Here is a 22373-nt window from a genome sequence, read left to right as displayed (position 1 = left end):
CAAGGGACTCATGTCTGAGTATACCCTTCCACGCTTAGGGTGGACAAAAATATTTACAACAAGGGGTGGTGAGGGACAGAGTCTCTGAATTAAGCAGAATACTCTCACCCAGTCAAAAGATCAGGGCTAGATCCAACACCGTTTTTTAGCTCATTGCACCATCCCAGTTTCAGAACCTGGCTGTATGCAAATTAGTCTGTTCCTGTCCCAGTGCATGATGGGAACAGGGCAAACCAAACTACAAAAGCCAATTCTTACACTGGGAAGGAAACAAGCTTCCGGGGACCGGTTTCTGGCATTACAGCCGTCTTCGGCCCGGCTTGCTTGGAAGCGTGGAAGGGTATACTCTAGATGTGAGTCCCTTGCTCATTGCACCATCAGGATTCAAGCAAGCCGGGCCGAAGACGGCTGTAATGCCAGAAACCGGTCCCCGGAAGCTTGTTTCCTTCCCAGTGTAAGAATTGGCTTTTGTAGTCTGGTCTGCTCTGTTCCCATGATGCACTGGGCCAGGGACAGACTAATTTGCATGCAGCCAGGTTCTGAAACTGGGATGGTGCAATGAGCTAAAAAACGGTGTTGGATCTAGCCCTGATCTCTTGACTGGGTGAGAGTACTCTGCTTAATTCAGAGACTCTGTCCATCACCACCCCTTGTTGTAAATAATGGTATAAAACAATGGCGCGTGTCAGTGTACTATCCCAAAAGTAATGGCATTGTAGAAAGATGGATCAGAGTATTTAAGGAAGGTCTGCAACTTGCGTTGCAAGATGGAAGGGATTGCAAACAAACCATTAGTGAAGTTCTGTGGTGTTATAGAAACACACCCAGGAGCATGGGTGATCTGTCGCCTTTTGAAAAGATGAGAGGGAGGAGGTGTAGTTCCAACTTGTCTCGACCTTGGATGAGAATGCTTGGCTCAAAGAGTTCTCATGACGTTGATCGTGCTCCTGGTGGTGGTACTTTCCAGTTCAGTGTCAATGATTGGGTCCGTGTCAAGAAATGCAGGAATGTCAAGTCTGGTGAGTCTCGGTATTCCAGTCCTTTAAGGGTCATGCGTGTTGGAAGACAAGTTGTCGAGCTGTCAGATGGAAATGTGTGGAATTTGTCCAGGGTTGTTAAGGTTCCGAGGTGGTTGTGGCCCAAGGATGCGTCTCCAGGGTCTGAAGTTTCTTCTGGCTTGAGGTCTTCCAATGGGGCAAATAATTGGAGGAAATTCTCAGATTCTACAACCCTTCACCATTCTCCTGAGGTTAGATCTTCCTGTTCTTCTGCTGTCAATATGCCAGTCCAACGGGTACAGAGGAAATGTCATGTTCCTGTTTGGTCTAAGGACTATCATCTTTATAGATAATTTAATTTGCGTATTGTGCATGATGTTTTCCAGATATAAGTATTAATGTGTTTTATTTCCAATATTTTCAATGTATAATATTTGTTGTTCTCGTTATTTATCTTTTCATTGTGTCTCTGTAATTCTTCCTTCACGAAGGGGGATGTGTGGTGTTGTGTGTCATACATGGAATCAGGAACACTGCTGTGCTCCGGATTCCATGGGATGACAGTTACGACCCAGGTTGCCTGATAAGATGTGATTTACTTTACTCTACAATAAATCACTTATTCACAACTTTCCAGTATCCTGAACCATCATTATTTCAGACTTCTTCTTCTTGGCTTTTCAGTAGACGGTCCAGATTGGCTTGTTACCTAATTTTCTTGCTCTTGTTCTTCATTTATTGTCTTTAAGCAATATTTTAGTCTTTTGATAAATCTAGGCCAAGTATCCCCTTTTCTGAGTCTTTTAGCTGGCACCGTACTTTCAGTTTCTTCAGATGTTCTTTTGTTTTTGTTGATTTGTGGTACAATTTGATTATTTCTGTCTTCTGTATTCCTCTCTATCTGACCTGGTCCAGGGCTTATTATTTTTGTAGTTTCTGCCTAGATGTTTTCTTCTTCTCTATAACCCTGTTCAGGTATTTGTTTGCTTTGACTTTGTTTTCCTTCTTCCTGAACTTGTTTTTCTTGTCTTAACTGGTCCTGCCCAGGTCTTACTAATTCTTGATTGTCTTCTGCCTGGGCGTTTTCTCTAGTGCCTATCTGTCCCTCCTCAGACTCTTGGGTGTTGCTTCTATTTTCGTCTGTCTGAGTGCATTGTTCTTTCCTTATCTGGTCCTCCTCAGATTTGATGTTAGCTTTTTTTCTGTAATCTGAGTGTGTTCTTCTATTCCTGTCTCATCCTCACTATCACTCTGTCTGTCTAAATAGGTTTTGCTTCTTGCTCTCACAGTTATTTTTAGGTATGTCCACTATTGGGATCCAGTCATCCTGACTAGTGCTAGGTTGTTATCGGTCAGCTACTTCAGAATCCATTACTTGTGATTCCTTAGCTGTACAACCATCTGCCCTTTCAATCACTTCAGCTTGTTGTTATTCAATTTCATCAGGTGCTGATATCCGCTTGTTGTGGCTGGCATGTATCCAATTAGGCAATCCTGCACATTTCATAGCTGTTGTCGTAATCAATATAACCTGATGTGGCTTTCCCCACGTTGGTGCTAGGCAAGATTCTCAAGTGTGCTCTTTCACTACTACCCAATCACCAGGATTCAGGTCATGTGCATGGTTCTGCTGCCTGGCAAGAGCCTCTTCCCCAACTTGGTGAGAGATAGAATGAACTTGGTCAGCCAACTCTTTGCAATATTCTAGTAGCAAATCATCAGATATATTCAACAGCTTGTGTCCTGGTGTACATGCTTGCCTCATTGCCCTTTCCATGAGTATCTCATGGGGACTCAAGCCTGTATTCTTGTCGATATTGCTTCTGAGTCCCATCAGGACAAGAGGTAAAACATCAGGCCACTCCATTGGGGTGGATGCACACACCTTTCCCATTCTTGACTTGATTGTGCTATTTAGTTGTTCTACCACTCCAGAAGCCTCTAGGCGGTATGCATAGTGCAGCTTTTGCTCAATTCTAATTGCTTCACACATTTATCGAATTATTTCATTATTAAAATGAGACCCTCGGTCTAATTCAATCATTACTGGAAAACCGAATAGTGGAATAAGCTCTCTCATAAGGAGTTTGGCCACTGTCAAGCTGTCATTTCTCCTGGTAGGGTATGCCTCCACCCACTTTGAAAATAAACAAACAATGACGAGTACATATTTCAATCCTCGACAAGCAGGTAACTGAATAAAATCAATTTGTAATCTGATGAATGGACCTTCAGCTTTCCCAATTTTCCCAGGACAAACTACAGTTTTTTTGCCTGGGTTAATTTGTTGACAAATTAAGCATCTCTGCTATATTCCTGAACTTTGCGTTAAACCAATCTTGTCTGAAACGACGAATCATTGCATCTCTGCCTATGTGTGTGTCTCCATGATGCATCCTAGCCATGGGTGCAAGCGCACAGTCTGGTAACACAGGTCTTCCATCTAAATAAATTATTACACCATCGTCATTTCTGCTTTGACAACCTATTCTCTCCCATTCCTCTTTTTCCTTTGGTTCTGCTTCATTTTGTGAATCTCTTACTTCCTCCCATGTTCCCATGACCCCTAATAGCATAAGTTGGCAGCTGATTCCACATGCATCAATTTTCTTGTTTACTGCTATTTTGTATTTAGCACAATATTGGGAAACTTGGTCAGCATAACGATTACCAGCTGTCCCTTTATCGTTTCCTGATTGGTGAGCAGCACACTTGACCACAGCCACTTCTTTTGGCAATTGAATTGCTTCAATTAATTCTTTGACAAAATGTCAATTTTTAATAGGGGTTCCTGAAGAAGTCAAGAAATCCCTTTGCATCCAGAGCCGGCCAAAGTCGTGCACAACCCCGTAACCATACTGACTATCAGTGTAAATGGTTACCTTCCAATTTTTCCCAATTTTGCATGCTTTAATTAAAGCGATCAATTTGGCTACTTGTGCAGACTTGACTCATGTTAAATAGAATGCTTTGACTATTCCAGCCAATGTGCATACAGCATAAGCAGCACTCAGTCCTCCTTCCTCATGACGCATATATGAGCCGTCTACAAACAGCTCATGTTCTGCATCCTTTAAAGGTTCTTCTTGTATGTGTGGTCTAGGCTTTGCACTCATTTCAGTAAGATCAAGGCAATAATGTGCAACCTCATCTTTTACTTCCTTGAAAGGTGAATCAGGCAACAGAGTTGCAGGGTTTAAGACAGTACATCTGAGTATCGTTACATTTTCTGCACCTATTATAACTCGCTCATACTTAGTCAGCCGACTTGGAGAGAGATATTGGGTACGGGTTCTTGTCAGTAAAATCACCACTGCATGTGGAACATACACTGTTACCGGGTGTCCCATTATCATGGATTCACTTTGTTCCAGACTCATACATGTCGCAGCTACAGCTTTTAGCACCCCGGAAATGCAGATGCCACTGGGTCCAAAGTGGCAGAGAAATATGCCACAGGACCTTGCATCAGGCCATGTGTTTGTGTTAGGACTGAGAGAGCACAATTGTCTCTTGTATCACAGAATAATGTGAATTCTTTGGAATAATCTGGCATACCTAATGCAGGTGCTTCGCACAAACAGTTGCGTAATTTCACAAAACCTGTCATGCTTTCATCATCCCATTCCAGTGGATCATTTGCTCTTTTCTTTGTCATTTGTATCAATGGTTTAGCAAGTACTGCAAATCCCACAATCCACTGCCTGCAATATCCTACAACTCCAAGAAACATCCTTATTTCTTTCTGGGTCTGAGGTAATTTCATATTTCTAATAATTTTGATTCTCTATGAAGTTACTCTTCTGACCCCTCTTTCAATTTGGTGTCCCAAATATTTAACCGAAGTGGTGCAAAATTGCAATTTCTCTGGCGACACCTTGTGTCCACATTCAGCCAGGTGATTCAACAATGCAATTGAATCAATGACACAGTCATTTTGGGTTTTTGAGGAGACTAATAAGTCGTCTATGTAGTGCACCAAAACAGACTTTCGAGGCAACACCAGTGATTAAAGACATTTTTTTTAAATCTGATTAAAAATCAATGGACTTTCTGTGTACCCTTGAGGAACGCGATTTCAAACATAAACATGTTCGTCAAATTTAAATGAAAAAAAATGCCTTTCAGGGTGCAAGGGAATGGAGAAAAAGGCATGGCATAAATTAATTACAGTGAACTATCCTGAGCTCCATGGGATCTGATATAGGATCACTGCTGGATTTGGTACTATTGGACAACATGGTACCACAATTTATTTATTTTACGTAAATCTTGGACCACTCTATATTTCCCGTTTGGTTTCTTTATACCAATTATAGGTGAGTTACAGGGACTACTCATGATTTCTTTCAATATGCCCTGCTCGACCAGTCGTTCAAGTTCTGCTGCAACACCTGCTTTTATATCTGGGCTCATTTTATACTGTCGGGTATTGGGGTATATGGCTCCTTCCTTTACAGTCACTTTTATTGGATCTACATTTGCCGTTAATCCTACTTCTTTTCCTGTAAAATCCCATACATCAGGATTTATTACGGTATTTTGGATTTCTTCTGGTAATTCATCTAGGGCCAGATGTAGGTAATCTCAATTTACCTAGTCTTAAATACCGAATTTTACCGATTCGGTATTTAAGAATAGGTAAATGGGATGTAGATAATTTTTCGGTAAAAATTACCGAATCGGTAAGATTTGGTAATTAAGAATCTGTATTTACCGATTCGGTATTTACCGAATCGGTAAATTCCGAATCAGTAATAGGGGGAACCCTTTCAAGGGTGGCAGGATGTCACATTGACACCCTGTTGCACCCCTGAATAGTGCATGGGTGCACATGTGGCACACATACATGCCCTAAGGGCATGTATGTCTGCCACATGGCACTGAATAAAAAGCAAAAAATTGCTTTTGAAAAGGAATTTGTCATTTACCACCAACTAATAGTTGGTGGTAAATAACGAATCCTTCAATGTAAGAAGCACTCACTTGAGTGCTCCCTACATTTCAGAATTCGGTAATTTACCAAATCGGTATTTTAAGAATTTGGTAATTTACCGATTTCTTAAATTACCGATTTGGTAAATTACCGAATACTGAAATGTGACATCCTACATCCCAAATGCCCAATACCGGTCGGTAACGGCCGAAATGCGGTAATTTCGGTGGTTACCGACCGGTATTTGGCCACCTACATCTGGCCCTTAGTGTCATTCTTTTAACTGTGTCATTTACTGCAGTTCCCTGTCTAGCTAACATGATCTTATACACTCAGTCTTCATCAGGAGTAAGTATTGCAACACCATCCGGTGTGCAAAATATTGTGCAGTTCATTTTGCACAATAAATCCCTTCCCAACACATTTACAGGACTCAAGTCGCACACAACGAACTTGGGCATTTCTCGAAAATTGCCAATACATACCTCCATTGGTTCGATAATTGGGGGTCCTAATCTGCTTATTAGAAACGCCCACTACTTGGATCGCTTCTCCCGAGAGGGGTAGGTTTGGGATGTCTGCTGTTCTAACAGTAGAACGGGTAGCACCAGTGTCCAACAAAACGTGATGTCATTTCCCTCAACTTTACCTTCAATGTAAGGGACTGACTGGTCTACTGGCAAGGATGAGCCAAGTACTTATTCCTCTCCCCCCTCTCAGGCACCGTCATAAAGTCTCTTCCTCAAAAAATGTGTCCTGTTTGGAGATGCTGCTATGGGAGGCGGGTGGGGGAGTGGGAGGGTATTTGAGTGCGAGAATGACTATCTGTGACACGTTGGTTGTTCTGTTTTGGTTGAAAATGCAAATAAAAATAGTTTTAAAAAAAAATGTGTCCTTTATAAGAAACTGTTGGGTTACAGGATTTTTCTTACCACTTCCCTCCTGGTATCCGGTGTCCACACTGTACTTGGCTTGAATCACAAAATCTGGCATAGGGGCAGGTGGCAATTGATTCTGTATTACCTGTTGCGGTGACCTCATTAACACTTCATTCTGTGCCTGTGGAGTTAAATTTTGATTTTGGATATTATTATTCTGTACAAGTTTACACTCGATTTTCCAATGCCCCAATTTTTCGCACCCGTGACAGGGAAACTTTTTCTTTGCCTCTTCTTTGCTCATTCTCCCTCTTGGTTTACCCCTACTACCTTCACCTTGGCCTTCTCCTATTCCATGATTATTTGCCTGATTACTTAGATGGAGCTCTTGTTGTTCTGCTAATTTTACTTGGGCCCACATTACCTTTTCTTCTAATTTCTTTTGTCTATTATCTATTTCATTCCCACAGTACTTTGCGTACTTAAGGATTTCATCAATAGGTTTGTCCTGCCAACATAATTTATGCTCTTTAATCATTTGGGCTATGTCTGATCCCAGCCCTGACACAAAACGATAAATAAAATGTGTCATGTCTTTGTTATCAATGTTTTCTAACCCACTGTACTGTTTAAATACCTGTAAAGGGAAACAGCCTTAATCACGAATCTTTTACAACGACAGTACTAAACAACAAATTTTAACAACGACCTTTCCTGGACAACGACTCGATGAAATCACGGCTTACATGAACACCGACTACATGAACAAAGAAATAGGTCATTGTAAAAATTAGTTGTTTAGTACCATCTATATAAAAGATTTGTGATTAAGGCTGTTTCCCCTCCACGGAAGGATTCCAATTCTCGATCCATCACCATCCGCAATGCACGCTGACACCTCTGCCAGTCTCTCTTCCTTTTAGTTTCCTACTCTGTCCGGCTGTCTGTACACCCTCCACGATGCGTGATCTAAAAAAAGATGATTACTTGTCGTGTGGTTACATTGTTAGCTGGGTAAAAAACTGAAAATGTGAAGATGGAAGCTATTTTCCTGTCTAGGGTGCTCGGGAACACTCTCAACGTACCTGCTTTAATAATAGGGCTGCGAAAGCACACAAGGTCGTGCATCATAGGACAGGAGAACAGCATCAAAGATCCATGCCGAACAGATCTGCAACGTAGATCAGCTATTTACTGGTTTGGAGCAAGGCGGAAGTAGTTTGTGGCATTAAGAGGCAAACAGCTTCAAAGTTTTACTTACGGTGTCTTGGTTCTGGCAGGAGGATTCACGAACGGAGACCAGCTCAATTTATCAGTAAAAAAGGGAGGTAGTACAATGAGGAGATTGTATACATGAAAAGGAGAGGGAAAGTGGCGAGAAAGGAAGATTCACGAATATAGGATAAAAGGGAATTTATCCCCTGCCATTCCAGGACAATGTTTTCAGGTAGGCAAAATAAATGCATTGAGACAAAATTAAAATGTTTGTTGGGAATTAATGTATTAATATTGTAAAATGATTTTAAACATGCGTATTTAAAAACACTGAGTAGTATAATCGGATAATGAGCTAATTGTATATTTTTCGTGGTTCAGGCAGTAGTTGTTAGGAATGTAGTGGTTAAGCATTGTTCGTGGTTCAGCATTCGTGGATTAGGAATTCGTTGTTAAGGAAGTAGTGATTTAGTCATAGATTCCCTGTAAAAGGCGTTCATAATATGCATGTTCCGATTCATCTTTCACTTGAGTTGTTCTATCTATTTTTATCCAATCGGTTTCTTTTGGAGAGATCTTTCCTTTATAAATAAGTTATTACTTGGTGTTATTTTTTCATTACATCATCTGATGGGGCTACTGTTTTTGCATCTCTTGGGTACTCTTTATTAGGCAAATCTACTGAAATGTTACATTCTGTCCATAAATCAACAGGTACAACAATGTCAAATAGCCCATCTAAATCTTTCAACAAAACTTTTGAAACTTTCACAAACCTTTCAACCTGCCTATACCACTCTACTGGTTGCTCTCTAAGCTTCGGGAAGTCATTTGTAAATGATAAAATTTCCTGTCGGGACCATGGGACATGTACATAACCTCCTTCTTGAACTTCTCTCATTGGGCACAACCGCTCAACATTTTCTGTTTCTTTCATTACATACTCAGATGTTGTTCTATTTACCTGAGCTTCTTCCTTTTTCTTTGTCCATCTGGCTTTCCATCTATCTAAGTCTCCCCATTTTTGTAACAATGTCAATAATTCTTTTATCTGTAATTTTCTTCCTGATACATTTATATTTTCAAAATCTTTGTCAGAAAATTCTGCTCTATATGGTTTCTGCAATACTTTAGATTTACCTTTGTCAATTCCCATTTCTAATGCCATATTCATTAATTTTTCATGGAATATTTTTGTATTTCGAGTGATACTTCTGCATATCAATAACATTTATTCTTCGCTAAAAGAATGTAATCTCTCTAGCCCTACATTCCCTGCTATCGTTTCTACCAATTCAACGCTTAATTTAATGATATCTAGTGCCTTTGGCTGTGATTTCGGTTTTTCTATTGCTCGAGTCCATCTTTCTATCTCTTCTGGAGTAACCATAGTAGCACTTATTATTCCGGTGGGTGTTTCTATATGTACTTCCTTTGAGCATCCAGGTGTAATTTTTCTAAATGTGTCATTTGTCGGTTCTCTTATTGGCAAATCCATCAGAGAAATTACTGACTCACACTCACTCGCTTGGTCATCAACCATTATATTTTCATTTCTGGGTTGAATGATTGGAGTAGTCAGAACAGGAGTTTTAGAACTGGTTTGCTTATTTCCATACCAGGGAAGGGTGAAAAAGGAAAACAGTCCAAGGACATACCACACGGAAGGATTCCAATTCTCGATCCATCACCATCCGCAATGCACGCTGACACCTCTGCCAGTCTCTCTTCCTTTTAGTTTCCTACTCTGTCAGGCTGTCTGTACACCCTCCACGATGCGTGATCTAAAAAAAGATGATTACTTGTCGTGTGGTTACATTGTTAGCTGGGTAAAAAACTGAAAATGTGAAGATGGAAGCTATTTTCCTGTCTAGGGTGCCCGGGAACACTCTCAACGTACCTGCTTTAATAATAGGGCAGCGAAAGCACACAAGGTCGTGCATCATAGGACAGGAGAACAGCATCAAAGATCCATGCCGAACAGATCTGCAACGTAGATCAGCTATTTACTGGTTTGGAGCAAGGCGGAAGTAGTTTATGGCATTAAGAGGCAAACAGCTTTAAAGTTTTACTTACGGTGTCTTGGTTCTGGCAGGAGGATTCACGAACGGAGACCAGCTCAATTTATCAGTAAAAAAGGGAGGTAGTACAATGAGGAGATTGTATACATGAAAAGGAGAGGGAAAGTGGCGAGAAAGGAAGATTCACGAATATAGGATAAAAGGGAATTTATCCCCTGCCATTCCAGGACAATGTTTTCAGGTAGGCAAAATAAATGCATTGAGACAAAATTTAAATGTTTGTGGGGAATTAATTTATTAATATTGTAAAATGATTTTAAACATGCGTATTTAAAAACACTGAGTAGTATAATCGGATATTGAGCTAATTGTATATTTTTCGTGGTTCAGGCAGTAGTTGTTAGGAATGTAGTGGTTAAGCATTGTTCGTGGTTCAGCATTCGTGGATTAGGAATTCGTTGTTAAGGAAGTAGTGATTTAGTCATAGATTCCCTGTAAAAGGCGTTCATAATATGCATGTTCCGATTCATCTTTCACTTGAGTTGTTCTATCTATTTTTATCCAATCGGTTTCTTTTGGAGAGATCTTTCCTTTATAAATAAGTTATTACTTGGTGTTATTTTTTCATTACATCATCTGATGGGGCTACTGTTTTTGCATCTCTTGGGTACTCTTTATTAGGCAAATCTACTGAAATGTTACATTCTGTCCATAAATCAACAGGTACAACAATGTCATATAGCCCATCTAAATCTTTCAACAAAACTTTCTAAACTTTCACAAACCTTTCAACCTGCCTATACCACTCTACTGGTTGTTCTCTAAGCTTCGGGAAGTCATTTGTAAATGATAAATTTTCCTGTCGGGACCATGGGACATGTACATAACCTCCTTCTTGAACTTCTCTCATTGGGCACAACCGCTCAACCTTTTCTGTTTCTTTCATTACATACTCAGATGTTGTTCTATTTACCTGAGCTTCTTCCTTTTTCTTTGTGCATCTGGCTTTCCATCTATCTAAGTCTCCCCATTTTTGTAACAATGTCAATAATTCTTTTATCTGTAATTTTCTTCCTGATACATTTATATTTTCAAAATCTTTGTCAGAAAATTCTGCTCTATATGGTTTCTGCAATGCTTTAGATTTACCTTTGTCAATTCCCATTTCTAATGCCATATTCATGAATTTTTCATGGAATATTTTTGTATTTCAAGTGATACTTCTGCATATCAATAACATTTATTCTTCGCTAAAAGAATGTAATCTCTCTAGCCCTACATTCCCTGCTATCATTTCTACCAATTCTACTCTTAATTTAATGACATCTAGTGCCTTTGGCTGTGATTTCGGTTTTTCTATTGCTTGAGTCCATCTTTTTATCTCTTCTGGAGTAACCATAGTAGCACTTATTATTCCTGTGGGTGTTTCTATCTGTACTTCCTTTGAGCATCCAGGTGTAATTTTTCTAAATGTGTCATTTGTCGGTTCTCTTATTGGCAAATCCATCAGAGAAATTACTGACTCACACTCACTCGCTTGGTCATCAACTATTATATTTTCATTTCTGGGTTGTATGATTGGAGTAGTCAGAACAGGAGTTTTAGAACTGGTTTGCTTATTTCCATACAAAGGAACAACAGGACCTATAGTCACTGGGATCGTTAGTGCTTCAGGACTTGTATTTAATTGAGTTAATTTCTGGATTAACTCACTTCTATTTTTATTTATTGCTTCCCTTTCTTTTTCTTGAAGTACCCTTTCCCATGTATTCTCATGTAAAACTTGTGGAACTAATGATGTTTTCAAAAGGGGGGCAGTAGGGGTAATTCTATGTAATTATTCTTCATAGGGTGGAGGATTTTTCATTAATACGTCCTCTAAATAAACGTCCTCAAAATCTCCACTACTAGTCATTATGTGCTTTGTTTTATCTGTACATTTACTTCCCATGGTTTCCTCGGTGGTTAGTACAGGATATAATCCTTCCACTACCATGGCTTGTCTCCACTGTTTCATTTGCTTATCTCTGGTTTCTCGAGGAAATCCGGGATAAAATGTACTTAGGTTCCTGTCACATTGTGGTCTGTCTCGCTCAAAAGCCTCAGTTTCCCATTCTTCTAAAGCTTCGTACTGAGTTAATCTAGGCCTTGGTTCTAATTCATTCATGCGAGTTCGTAAATTATCCAATTTTCTAACCGTACACAAGTGTGATAACCTCTTTCTATCATCATATATGATGCTGGTGTATTCGGAGGAGGAATAATAATCCTTTCTCTAGTTTTAATGGGTTTATCCTTTTTGAAATAATTTTTGATTTTCTGAATAAATTACATTTTTCTTTTCTCTTCTTCGTTTTCCTCAAATGTACTGCTCGTGAGCAAACCCTATAAATCTTCTATCTGGACGGGACCCTACTATAGTTGGATCGAGTCTCCACATATATTTTCCACTATCTACTAATACTGCAAATGCAATTTTGATAACTAATTAAATGTTTACGCTTCTACTCTAATGCTTCTCCAATACCAGCGCGTTTTCTATTTCTTTTGACCAATCAACATTAGGTTTACTATTTTCTTTTTAACCAATGATTGCGCTGCTTTCCTGTGACTTGACTTTTACTCTTTGGACTCACCCCTCCTTTACAATTTTACCTCAGCTACACGCCCGCTGGTTCTACCAATCCCAGCGGGGCTCTCGGTGACGTCAGTGGAGCACCCGCGACTGACCCCTCCTTTGCAAGGTAATACGAAAACTCAATTTTCTTTAATTTAACTTACACATTTCGTTAATTAACAACATATAAATATTCGCTACTGTACCTGATTGACTAAATTCAAAAGAAAAAAGCTATTTCTTTTACTGCGAGTAAAACCCTTCCGTTTACCCTTCACACCCTACGAGTAAAACCTCTTCTGCTTACTCTTCACTCAAGCATCAAAGAACCCGTTACTCCTTCAGTATTACCCTTTCTAGGTGATATAAGACTAAAGTTTTACCAGCGACCTCCTTTGCTACCAGTCACTCTCACTTTTATGCAAAAAAAAATCCCTAATTAGTCCTTCAAGTTCTGCCTAACTTTTCACACTTTCTTCATCAAGGCAAGTAACCTCACTGCAGTGTGGCTTCCACTTACTACCCGCTATTCATTTTTCCCCGGGGATTTCTAGACAACATAAAACAATACAAACGGGTTTGGTTAATAACATAAAATTAATAATATATACAAGTTACTACTAACGACCTATCTTAACTTTAACCTAACCGCCACTCTGCTACCAAGATCTTACTGATGTCGCGAGATTACCGGCTTGGTTTACTCATATTACAACATGCTCATCTGGTCCCATAAACATACACACAATAAGCCGGTAATCTATTTGCCGCTGCCTATCAGGAATTAATTTACCTTATAGTGACTTATACCTGTACACCATAACTTACCAATTCCTTGTCACCTTGAATATTAATTTACTTAGGATCAGGTTATTAGAATAATAGGTATAACTGATTCATTTACCTTATTTCATAAATGATCACAGAGTCGGGAGAGTTTTAAAACCTTTAACTGTGCAATATTCTGTGAGTTAAATACCAATACAGATCGGTCACCAGTTTCTCAAGAATAAAAATAATGATCAAAGCAAAAATCTTTAGAGACTTAATAACATTTCTAGTCATTTTTACCAGGGAAGGGTGAAAAAGGAAAACAGTCCAAGGACATACCACACAGATTTATATTTACCTAGGTGCGAGGACCAATCTCTGGCCAAGGGCTTAGAAAAAGGGTTCCCGACTAATAAAGTGCCAATAGGTCAGGACAGATGCAGGGCAGGACAGGTAACATCCTCAAAGTGCAACGCCAGCGTCACACCCCTCTCTGGTGCTACTCTCGGACCCCTCTAGATGGATCGATTCTTCTCCTTCAGCAATCTCCCGATTCTTCTGTCAGAGTGCTCGACCAGGCCTCTGCTCTCGATACCATCCACGATCTCCTTCAGCATACGTTGGGTCAGTGACATGCCTGTGACGAGTCGGACAATCTAACTGACTAAGCCTACCTCAGTTATACCAATTTCCAGGGTATGTACTACCCCCAATGTTTCAATATTCATGTATTCCCTTCATTTGATTGAACAGTCGGACGGGGAGAGGTCATCACACCATACTAATATGACTTTATTGTTCTAAGTTCCCACCCATATTTATTTTCCCATGTTTTATTCCTCCCAGCAACATTCAATTTTTTTTTCTAATATTTGTATTAAACAAAAAAACAAAAGACATTACAAAAAGAAATCAACTCTCAGGTGAATGCATTTGGTTCCAAAGCATGGATTCAAATCGACACAGTACAGGATCAAATAGCAACGATCAGTAATAGGGTCAAGGGCATTCCTGTGCTCCTAAGTCTAATCCCGCCGCGGGTGGCTCACATATTCCTCCTCGGTGGCTAATCCTCGCTCCCCAAACCTTCCCCCACTTCTGCGGACAGCCCCATGCCACATACACCGATCTCTCCCGGAACATGCACCAATCAAGATCTTCCGCCCATTTATCAATCCGAGGCGGCTGACTGGCCCCCCAGAGTTGAGCGATATTACGTTTGGCCCCCATATAGGCCAGAGTCACCCATTGTTTCTGGTACACACTCAAGTCCGTTGGCTCCCACGCATTCAGCAGACATCTCCGGGCCTCCGGTCGCATCTTCTCACCCAAAACGTCTCTCAACTCCTCGTCGACTTTTGTCCAATACAACTGGATCACATCACAATGCCAAAGGATATGCATCAATGTACCGACTTCACCACAACCTCTTCTACAAACTCCACTCTCAGCTCTCCCAATTCGCACCAGACGAGGCCCCGTTATGTAGGATCTATGCAGTATCTTTAACTGCACCAACCGGAGCCACATCTGGATAGCAACTATCTTACGGGACGACACCGCCTCCGTCCAATCCTCATCGTCAAGTTCTAACCCATCTGCACTCCACTGAGCCCTAAGCCGCACCAGTGGGTCCTCCGAGTTGTTAACTAATTTCCTATAGATCAACGAGATGGTTTTCTCGGGAATATGACCATCTAAAACACGGTCCTCGAGAGGGGATGCCTCCGGAAGCTCTGTGTCCTTGGGAACATGTGTGGTAAGAGCATGTCTAACCTGCAGATAACGAAAGTACTCATTTCGGTGTAAACTATACTGCTTTGCAAGGGATTCAAACGTGAGTACTGAGTCTTTCCCCCACACATCTTTAATCTGGGTGATCCCGATAGGATCCCATCTATCGAATCCCTTAGTCCTCCACAAACTGCCCAACCCTTGCAACATTCAATTTTATTTCATATACAATGTATAATTTTCATTTGAATCGTCTTCCTCTTTTCAGGTCAAGAGGTGAGGTTCTCAGGTGCATCGCTGGTAAGATGTGACTTGGCAGTCTTTCAATGCCATGACTTCAAGGTTTTTAGAGTTCAAGTCCGCACGCGCAAAAAATCCAAGATGGAGATTCAGACACCCTTCAGGCCCAAATACGAGCTAATAATAAAGTCAAAGAAGGACACGTTAGAATACGAAAATAAATGAATGCACTGTATACCACTTATTCCTACTCTATTCCCATTACTTTATTTTATCTATTGCATTAGCAGTTAAGCAAAACACATGAGGTTTAAATCAAATCAAAGTATACTTTATTCGGCTTTAAAGTTAAAATCATAAAAGTTACACAGTTCCGTAAAATACAATAAAAGACAATAAAAACAGAGGGAGGTAATCCTATAGAAAAAAACAGCAGTATGTACATCTTGTGCAAAAAATTAATCAGGCGGATATATTGAGGGGTGCCTACCAACATTAAACATTTACTAGCTCTCCATACAGATCCTAGATCTCAATGAAGATTTCAGAAAGCCTACTATAAAAGATACACATTCTGGTTTCAACAATTGTAAATAAAAAAGAGCTGGGCGGACCTAGATAAAATTCAACTTTTTCACACGAGGTTTAGTTTAGGCAAAAGCATATGCATTAGCAATTGAGGTTTGAAGCGGCCATTTTTGGTACTACTGCGCAGCTGCAAAGAATTCCCACCAAAAAGCAAAGGACGTCATACTAAGTAGATGTAGTAGATGCATGCGCAGAAGAGTTCCCGCATTTTCGGCAGCCATATTAAGACACTCTGTTTACTTGTTAGTAAAGCACATTGGAAAGGTTCCTGTACATAAATTAAATGTTGTGGCGTGCAAGTATTAGTAATCACAAAACATGTTGGTTAATTCATTACATGTTATTTCAAGAGGATTGAATCCGAGCAAGTTTCGTTACGTATGAAACCTTGCTCCATCAGTATATCTAAAGTAAAAAGAGAATACCACTCCATATAACAATCCAAGATGAGGATATCGTCAAATGCATTTATAAACATTTGTTCGTTTATTTCATTCACTGTAAGCATGTTCACTCACGTTTTGATATTTTCACGCTCACATTATTCAGATACTGTCTTTTCGTACACACTCCACTGGGAGTTTATCACCACTTTGAACAATTACTCTATCAGGAATCTTTTACTATAACCAAGTATGGTTGTAGAACCACAATTCCTGATCCTCACAAATGTTTATACATGCATTTGACGATATCCTCATCTTAGATTGTTACAAGGAGTGGTATTCTCTTTTTACTTTAGATATACCCCCTGAGGAAAGGCATGGCCCGAAAAGCATTGGGGTTTGTTGTGAAAATTAAGTGCAGATGTTTCCACTGAGTAATGTGAAGCTAACATTACAGTTCATGTAATATGAAGAAGCCATTGAAAATGTAAATAAGAATAAATAATGAATTTGCCCAAATTTTGATATAAGGATTTATTATTACCAACACATAAGCGGAGTGCCAAAAGAGTGCGATTTTCCACCTTGGAGAACGTCTTCTCTACATTGATACAACCCACCTCAGGATCAGGAGGTGATACCAACTGGCACCCTTAATATTAGGACTGCAGGAATTTCACAACTAAAACACAGTGTACACTACGGAGTGTGATTGCTATTTTCATTTCATGCAATGTTTAGGAAAGTAACAGTTGAAACTAAGGAAAAGTGCTTTTATAACCTGCAGAGAATCTAATGTCATCATAAATGTGCTAATGGAGTTGTGCAACCACGATCAAACAAAGGGGATCCTGGGTATTGTTAGGTCCATATAGGCACCTATAGCATTAGTAAAGATTGTTAATCATGGTCTAATAAATATCTCCTGAGGTGACATCCTGAAAGAGGGTGCCCTGATTTCTTTCAATACACTCCAATCTGAATACCAGTTGAATGACACCCAAAGATATAAATATCTCCAACTGAAACAAGCATGGAGGGCAGAAAAGATAGATACCTCTGATATCCCCGAGTTCATGCCTTTAGAGGGTAGGCTACTGCAGGAAGAAATACCTAACAAAGCTGTTTCGTGGCCATACAAAACCTTAATAAATACTATTCCTGATCGGCTTAAACCCTTAAGATCAAATGGGGAAACCACCACCGGACCACTAGAAGACATTGCTTGGGAAGCAGTCTTGATGCACCCCAGGGAGGTGGCTATTAATACCTATATAGGGTATACTTTGACAGGGCATGCCTACACACCATGTGGAGGGCGGAGACACCAAGGCCTAGATGTAGGTAATTCCCATTGACAGACTCTTAAATACCGAATTTTACCGATTCGGTATTTAAGAGTCTGTAAATGGGAAGGGGGCAGATTTAGGTAATTCCGAATTCAGGAATACCGAATCTCTAAGATTCGGTATTTATCGATTCGGTAAATACCGAATCGGTATTGCCCATTGATTCCTATGGGCCTTGAAGCCCATAGGAATCAATGGGCAATACCGATTCGTTATTTACCGAATCGGTAAATAACGAATCCTGCAAGGGTGCAGGGATTGTCACTTTGATACCCTCTAGCACCCCAAGTACAGGCTTGTGTGACATGTGGCACACAGACATGCCCTAAGGGCATGTCTGTGTGTCACATGGCACAGGTGTGCATGCACAGATGTGCATGCACACCTGAATTCGGTATTTTACCACACAATAGGATTGTGTGGTAAAATACCGACTCTTAAGGGCCTGTGGCACTCTTAGGAGTGTCAGCTACATATGGATTTACCGATTCGGTAAATATACCGATTCGGTATTTTACTGAATCGGTATATTTACCGAATCGGTAAAATTACCGATTCTTAAAATAACATGCCTCTACGTCTGAAAACCCTAATACCGGTCGGAAACGGTATTAGGGCTCCTACATCTGGCGCCTAATTCCCTATGTTGTAAGACGGAGTGCTGAACATATATCAATACAATCTAGGAATGCCATTACATAAAATTATACTGGTCCCAGATAATAGGGGAACTGAGTAAAATACTAGAGGCGCGATTGTCTAGGGATGCCAAACATATCCTGTTGGGTATTCCCACTGATGTAGACCTCCCTTGCAGTAAACTCCTATTATGTAACTTAGGGTTGGTGGTTGCAAAGTGGGATATAGCCCGACACTGGGGAGCCCCGAACCACCCTACAATTACTGAGTGGAGGACAAGCATGGACCTTTATATGGTTGCGGAAAATGTAACATACAGAGCTAGAGGCTGCCTGAAGAAATTCACTAAGGTCTGGCCCCCCTGGTTGAAATACTACGGGTTGGAACTAGAGGGGGAAGTAGACAAGCCCCACCGAATCTCAGGGACTAGGGAGCGCAAAGCACCAGTGGGTACCTTCCCCCCTCTCCCTTACTATGTGGGTGTGTTCAATATAGAGTATTGTTTAGTGATGGCTAAGCTGGCTGTAATCTATATTTGAATCACTGCTGCCCTGACTTAATGCCTTTTGATTTCATGGTGTCATACATTTCTTGTGCAAATTGTGTATCCCAATGTATTTGCTGAATCTGTATTAATAAAAACAGTTTGAAAAATAAATATATCCTGACTGCACTAACAAAACACATTGATTCATTTAATGAATCTGAGTATTTTCCTCAAGGGGCGTCAACTGAAGAATAGGTCAAAAAGAGATCTAATATTATGGGTAACAGTGGTATTAATTAAATAAGCATTTGCAATGCAATTGGTCTCGCGTTTATGAAAGTTGGAGCTACTAGCTTGGTAAATGAATTATTTTTTACTTATGTTTGTTTGTAGTGGAGTATGTATGTTGTTTGTAGTGGAATTATGTGGTTTGAATTGGAATTGTTAGTTGTGGAATTGTGTAGTGTGTAGAGTATTTGTGCAGCGGAATTATGTGGTGTGGTAAATAGATAGGGATGAGAGCTGTATATTATAAATAGAAAGTAAGGTTGAGAGGGATACATAGTTTGTGTGTGTAGTGGTGAAGGAACTGTAGATAGAGTAGGTTGGCAAGCATGCCATCCCTACTGACCAAAATGAACTTTAAAACAAACTGTGACTAATATTGCTAAATCCTGGGAGCAGTCTATTCAACTGAATTGTATGTCGGAAATTTGCACGCTCCCTGCATGACCCCGTGTCCACTAGCCCCTTCCGTGCACGCTGAATTTCCGCGCTGTGCGGGCATTTCCATTAGTGGGCGGGGATTTGGACGGCTGGGGGCCATCCTGCGCACACGCCCACCGTGACTCGTGACGGCTCCTGGCCGCCACGAGCATGGAAGAGGTTAATTTTCAAATGTAAAACAAGTTTTATAGCACGTTGAAGAACCAGACCTAGAAGGGCATGGCGGCGCAGGGCACGCCTGAAATCTTTGAGTTCACCTGCCTTGTTGTACAGAGACGCGGAGTACTCTGTTAGCGTAGAAAACCAAATTTATTAGCTGCAGCTATGCACAGTTGTCCCGGAAGTACACCAATATTAGGTTCTCAGGAGACTGCCCCTTCACTCCGTGGCTCACAGTCTTTTATAACCATATACACCCACAGAAAAATACTCCCCATGCACCAAATATTAGCCAATAGGAAAACATTCAAAACAAGACACCATGTGACCAGAACGTCCCCCTTGAGTCGTGTTCTTGCCCAACCCCATAAGTCAATCAATGACAGCACCTATAGGTCAATCAGTAATGGCAGAACGTGTTTGTGTGCTTCAAAGGACAACTTGAGAAATAGGATAATGCAGGGAAAGAATACAGAAGGCCAACAGATAAGATAGGACAGGGAAAGAATACTGAAGGCCAACAGATAGTTGGGACAAGGATTAGTCAGTCTAGACAAGGATTAGTTAGTTTGGCTAGTTCCTGGAATTGGCTTCACAACAAGGAAGGGGGGGTTATTTGACACGTAGCAGTACAAAAGGCACAAAATCTTGGTTTGCCAAGCTGCCCGAGTGAGGGCAACACAAAATGGCGACGGAATACAAAATGGAGTCGAAACTGAATTACCTCAGCCCCTCCTTTTGCCATTACGCAGGCAAAACACAGACTCACGTTAATCTGAGTCAATGTTAATAGCCATGAGATCGTCAAGCTGTTGCTGCAACATCATTTTCATATTTTCTGCTTTCTATGAGACAGGTCTTGGGACACACAGGGTGGCACAAAGGCCGCAGATAGCGGGACCACATTGTAGACAGAGGCAACAATGAAAGATAATAGCCAAAGTCACTCCAATGAAAGTCAGTACCTTCCATCTCCATGTGGACAATAATCCCCAGAACCATCCTGTGAAAGACCAGTTTCCTTCGTCCTGGTGAATGGACTCAGCGATCAGGTGCAATTTAGAGATGGCCTGGTATGCTGTAGGGGCGTTGTCAGGTATGTAAATGCAACAGCTGGATCCAATCAATTTACATACCCCACCACAGTCCGCAAGAATGATATCTAAAACCATTCTGTTCTGTAATGTCATAAAGCGGTCCGCCTGAAGCTCGGCTGTGAGGTTACTCAGTGCCCCCACAGTTTCATCTATCGTTGCCTCAACAACTCGAACAGGATGCCTTATGTTTCTGCTATTGGCTATAGTGCCCCAGAATGGGAGGAACCCTTTGAAAAAGTCGCCTCCCTCTTGTCCTGCTGTATCTTCTGGATCAATGACGCCTCTCCTGTACCTATTTCTGTGATGTCCTGAAGGGGCGGTATATGTCGGAGGGAGGAGAAAAGCCACGTAACATGACCCTGAGAAATTTGTTGGTAACCATGTATAGGCCCTGTCATGGCAAACGAAATATGTTCCCTGAGATGCCATTAACGGTGGAGAAGTCTGGGACGCATAGGTATATGTATGTGCACAAGAGCTCTTTCCCAATTGGGCCTTAGCATTCTGACCATTTCCTTGGAGACACAGGTGGCCTCGGTGGGGTACAGTCCATATGGGCGGGGATCTTTTTCGCCTGGCCCTATCTGTAAGGCTAGTAACGTAACGGGTCACGTTCCAGCCAATGTATGCTCGTCATTCGTCGGCGGGGAACTCATTAATTTTACTATAATGCTTAGACATATCCACCATTCCCTTCGCCAGAGGGTCATGACTAACGTCAACCCCACCCCCATATGGACCAACAGGGTGCCGGGGTTGGTTCTCGTAAGCATTAGAGAACATAGATGTATAAGCCCAAGCGGACCCCTTCAGGGAAAAAGGTAAAACTAAATATGTAATGTAATGTAATGTAATGTAAAACATACTTATATAGCGCGTACTGTCACTCAAAGGGTATCCTGGCGCTTCCACTCAGCATACATCACAAGCAGAGAGGGATCACACAGCCCTAGGAAAGAGATGGGACTTCAGCCCCTTTTTGAAGAGAGACAGTTCATTCAAACTCCTTAAAGAGAGTGGAAGGGAATTCCAGAGTTTAGCAGCAGTGAAACTGAAGGAACGGCCACCCATCCGTGTCCTCAGGATTCGGGGAACTGCCACCAAATAAGCAGAGGAGGAGCGTAGGAGTCTGGCTGCTGAGTACCATTTAAATAGAGTCTGGAGTGCCCTGGGCCCCAACCCATGAAGTGCCCTGAAGACAATGCAAGATGCCTTGAAGCAGATCCGTTGATGTATAGGCAGCCAGTGAAGGTCTCTTAGTGCCAAGGATGACGAAGCTGAACGCACCCGTGAAAGGGCCAACTTGGCTGCCATATTCTGGATCCGCTGTAATTGTCTAATCAGGGAACTAGGGCCACCTAGAAGCAGTGCATTGCAATAATCAAGTCTGCTTAGTATCATACTACGCACTACCTCAGGTCTGGCTGCTGCAGGTAACATGGGGAGGATCTTACGCAACATTCGTAGTAGCATCATACAGTTGCCAATGGTCTTATTCACAAAGGCATCCAACTGTAGATGTGGGCCAAAAA

This window comes from Lissotriton helveticus, chromosome 5_1 (genome assembly GCF_964261635.1).
Source record: "Lissotriton helveticus chromosome 5_1, aLisHel1.1, whole genome shotgun sequence".
NCBI lineage: Eukaryota > Metazoa > Chordata > Amphibia > Caudata > Salamandridae > Lissotriton > Lissotriton helveticus.
This window is presented reverse-complemented; position numbering follows the sequence as displayed.